The sequence below is a fragment of the Octopus sinensis genome, linkage group LG3 (genome assembly GCF_006345805.1).
Source record: "Octopus sinensis linkage group LG3, ASM634580v1, whole genome shotgun sequence".
Lineage (NCBI taxonomy): Eukaryota > Metazoa > Mollusca > Cephalopoda > Octopoda > Octopodidae > Octopus > Octopus sinensis.
This window is the reverse complement of record NC_042999.1, coordinates 19,114,772-19,119,771: the sequence shown is the minus strand read 5'-3', so window position 1 is coordinate 19,119,771 and position 5,000 is coordinate 19,114,772.

The following is a 5,000-nucleotide window of genomic DNA, read 5'->3' as shown; positions in this document are numbered from 1 at the left end:
ATATATATATATATATATATATATATATAATATATATATATATATATATATGTGTGTGTGTGTGTGTGTAATCTGTAATGTAATATGTGACAATTATTCGGTGGCCAATATAAAACTCTGAGTTTCAGATGACGATGGCCGGATACTTGAAGAGATGGTGGCGTGGATTTCCACATAGGCATCCGAAACTCAGTTTTATATTGGCTACCGAATAATTGTCACATATTACATTTACAGATAAATTTCTCTATTTACATAATATCGAGGTCTCTTACTTTCTCTTGTTATCTTACCGTTTTTACCAATATATATATATATATATATATATATATTATATATATATATATATATATATTATATATGTGTGTGTGTATGTATGTATGTATGTATGTATGTATGTATGTATGTATGTATGTATGTATGTATGCGTGTATGTATGTATGTATGTATGTATACACACGCACACACACATGCACACACACATACACACACGCGCGCACACAAATGAGGAAAGATAGATTTGAAACAGGTAAAAAAAGTCTTTGATGAAATTCTAATGATTTTCTATGAAATAAATTTACGTATTGAACCAGAGTTGAGAAGAAATATGACTTTTTACTGACCAACGTGTGTCCAGATATACTTCTCAATTAACTTGATTATAATCCTGAAGATAAACTGTGGATTCCATTCTTAAATAAAACCAAAATATCTAGAGAGTATTGTTAGTTACAATTTCTTGATAAAGTAGACGCTGCTATCTTGTAAAATCAATTTTTCATCAATAACATGCCAAGTATGTTAGCTTTAGTTTCTGCAGTTATCGGAATAACTATAGATTTACATTTATTATATAAGAAATAATCCATGGTAAATACGAAAGATTAATATCTTTTTGTCTTTTACTAAGCATCTATTTTCAACACAGAGTTGTTTCACCACGAAGAACAACCTCTGAGAAATTTACATACGGAATAAAAATAACACAAGTAGATAATTTTCCGTAGTAAGCCTCTTAAATTCATTTATTTTCCTTTAAGTATTTTCGGTGTTGTTACAAATAATTCATGAAAAATATATGATCTTGCCTATGAAAAGCACGAATTTATCCAGATGAATAGGCGGGGAATGAATGATAAACTTTGCTATGAAGAAAGCTTTGGTAGTTAGTGCTACTGGAGTGAGAGAAGAAAAAGAGTTTATAAATGATAGGAAAGATTGGAGAGTATTTGTGGATGCATGAGTGAATTGATGTTGCTCAAAGGTGTATGGAACCAGCATAATGCGGCAGTGGTGAGCCAGCATATGCGGTCGGGCCCCGTTGCTGATATTGGGGGTTGCGTTCTATGCATTGATCCGAGTATAGAACGGGCTCCCCTCTTTGAGTTGGGAAATGAATGGAATGCCTGGTGTGTGTCTTGTGGCTACCCCTTCCTAAAAATAGGGAACAGACTTGGGTGTATATATTGATAAAGGACAAAGACCCTGAACCTAGTCTGTAGATGCCAGACCAGCTAGGGGAAGTGGCTGACCTCCCCTGTTCGAAGTTTATAATGCACACAGGTTCGTGTGTCCCATAGCTAGCTAGAGGCGATGGCCTCTTTGAGCTAATCAACGGCAGCATTCGTCTTATTTTTTCTGGACTGCCATGTTAGATTGGCGATAACTATTAATATATGTATACTTTATATTAAAACTTAGGGTAAGTACAGAGTGTAATATCAATTAATGCCTGACAAAAATAAAGGGGCCACATCATCACATTCATTAATTTACAACTGTTTCTGCTGTATGAGGTAGGGCATTTAAAGAAGGGTGCTTGTCGCTGAGGAATCACACCCACATATATATACACATATACATGTGCATGTAAAGAACATGAAATAAATGTATATATATATACTAGTATAAATAATAAATATATATGCTTACATACATATATCATCATCATCATCATCATCGTTTAACGTCCGTTCTCCATGCTAGCATGGGTTGGACGGTTCGACCGGGGTTCTGGGAAGCCAGAAGGCTGCACCAGGCTCCAGTCTAATCTGGCAATGTTTCTACAGCTGGATGCCCTTCCTAACGCCATCACATATATATATATATATATAAAATATTATTAGAGACAAAACCACTATTTTGCAAAACAAACAAGGAAAGACTTAATCAATACATAAAATTTTAATAAATAGTCAAAAAAACCGCCACTACAATCGTTTCTTGTCTTGATCGACAATCTTCAGGTGGACTTCCAATAAGTCAGTTTCAAATTACTGACTTATTGGAACTCCACCTGAAGATTGTCGATCAAGACAAGAAACGATTGTAGTGGCGGTTTTTTTGACTATTTATTAAAATTTTATGTATTGATTAAGTCTTTCCTTGTTTGTTTTGCAAAATAGTGGTTTTGTCTCTAATAATATTTTATAATATTTTACTATAAAATAGGATTTAATCCTAAATCTGATTTTTTTCCCTGTAAATTTGGATTTATTCCCTAATATTTATTATATATATATATATATATATATTATATATATATATATAATATATATATATATATATAATATATATATATATATATATATGTGTGTGTGTGTGTGTGTGTGTGTGTGTGTAAACATGCATATATGGGCACAGAACACCACAGAACGTAAACGACATGAAATACGAAAATAACATGAAATACGAAATACGAAAACATGGAATACGAAATTTTTATTGTGAACAACGAAAGAAACAAATGGAAAACAAGACAAGTAACAAAAAAAATGAAACGACCCTTCAGTGGTTGGCTGTTTTTTTTCTAGATAGATTGATGGATAAACTCCGCTGAGGAATCACACCCACATACATATACACATATACATATGCATGTAAAAGCCTAGTCTAAGTTTTTCTGATTTGTTGCTAACCTTGGTATTTGCAAATGGAATCACGTGAACGAATATTATTAATATCATCTGTTAGTCAACATCGCACGCAGAAAATGTAATATTTGTATTACAGTAATCTATACTAATGCAGCTTGTCAACAGTTTACTTAATTTGCTTCGATATATGCTGCTTCGTCAGTCATATCCGCTTTGAAATGCATCATTTCACCAAACAGTTGACTCTGTATCAATTGGAAAACAGGTGTAAATACTATTAAGGGAAATAGTAAGGGCATGGTCACTGCAGGAATCTATGGTAAACACAATATATTCAGCTTATGTCGATAAGTGAAAGTAAACTGCTAGAATAGGCCAGGCCTGATAAACAGTTAATTACGTCTTCTTTTATATATGATGTTTAAACAAACTCTGTGTTATTTTATTTTAATTATTTTAACTACTAAAAGCAATTTCAATGCCATCTAGAAGCGAGAAAAATATTCTCGCTAATATAGAAACGTGCAAAAATACATTATCCAACTCACTAACGCCTTCTTTCAGACTTGCACAAAGCCTGAAACCGGGTGGGAGGGAATTGGTCGATTACATCGATCCCAGTGATTTACTGGAACTTATTAAGTTCCAGTATATCGGGGGTCAATAAAAATCCCACGGACCCAACAATAATTGGCATTATTTTCACCTTCATTTTCCATAGCCGGGCTATTTCGTACTTAAAACTATTATTATTGTTGTTGTTGTAGTTCATGTTACTGTTGATGTTGTGTTGTTGTTATTATTATTATTATTATTATTATTATTATTATTATTATTATTATTATTATTATTGAGTAAGAGAGCAGTGCATGCCATCAAAGTGACGCTGGGGTAAAATATACGAAGCCCAGTTTACCCATCATGACTACCCGTCTGATGATGGGTTCTTGGGAACATTATTGACCCCCGAAATGATGAAAGGCAACGTCCACCACGGCGGAATTTGAACTCAGAACATAGCAGCAGGCGAAATCCCGCTAAGCATTTCTTTAGCTTGCTAACGATTCTGCCAATTTGCCAATAATAATAATAAGAAAACCTGATGCAATACCAGGCACTGGCACTCATGGCCTCTGATCTTAACTGATTAGAAGTCTTAACATGTACACGCTTTGTCTTGGGCTACACAAACACTATTGACAAGTTACATTAGAAAACATTAATATGTTTCAAATTTACATCTTTTGCGATGTTGACGAACAAATGCTACGGGTTGCAGCAACTAATATGGCCTTCTTTGGCCTTCCATTTCAATTGTTGAGTTTGTCCATTAGTTGCTGACGATATATGCATCCCTGATCACAAGCAGGAGCAGTGGGGGAGCATCATAACGATGTGTTGATAGGTATTATTTAGAGTTTGAATAATTCATCTCGGGGAAAGATGGGTGTTTCGTTCATTGTCCTTAAAAAACACTTATTCATGGTCCCTTTGAGCTTACATCGACCCCAGTGCGTAACTGGTACTAATTGCATCGACCACGAAAGAATGAAAGGCAAAGTTTACCACGGCGTAATTTGAACTCAAAGCGTTATGGCAGACGAAATGCCACTAAGTACTTTGCCCAGCGTGCTAACAATTCTGCCATGAACGATAATAATAATAACAACAGCGACTACTAGAAAATGTTAAAAGTTAATTCCTGCACAGAGCTATACAATGTGCAGCACATACAATTATTCAAAAAATCCATTTCTTAATAACAGCACATCAATTTGTATCAGCTGTGGTTGCCTTAGTCATTGGGAAATCGACATATTTGCATTTTTGAATAATAAATAATCCATAATAAATAGAAAAGATTAATCTTAGATTAAGTTGTATCTTAATGTAAAATGGTAAATGTGTGAGAAATACATACATGAAATAACACCAAAAGCCAATAATCTCGACTTAAAATTTACTAAGACTTTTACTTTATTCTTAAATGTATTCGTTATTTTATTTCAAATAATTTTTGAAAACAATATGTTCGAGACGATAAATACTAAGAATTGATTCCGTTGTACATGACAACGCTATTGGTAACCTTTAAATTGTGTATGCATTGCTGATAATTTTAAG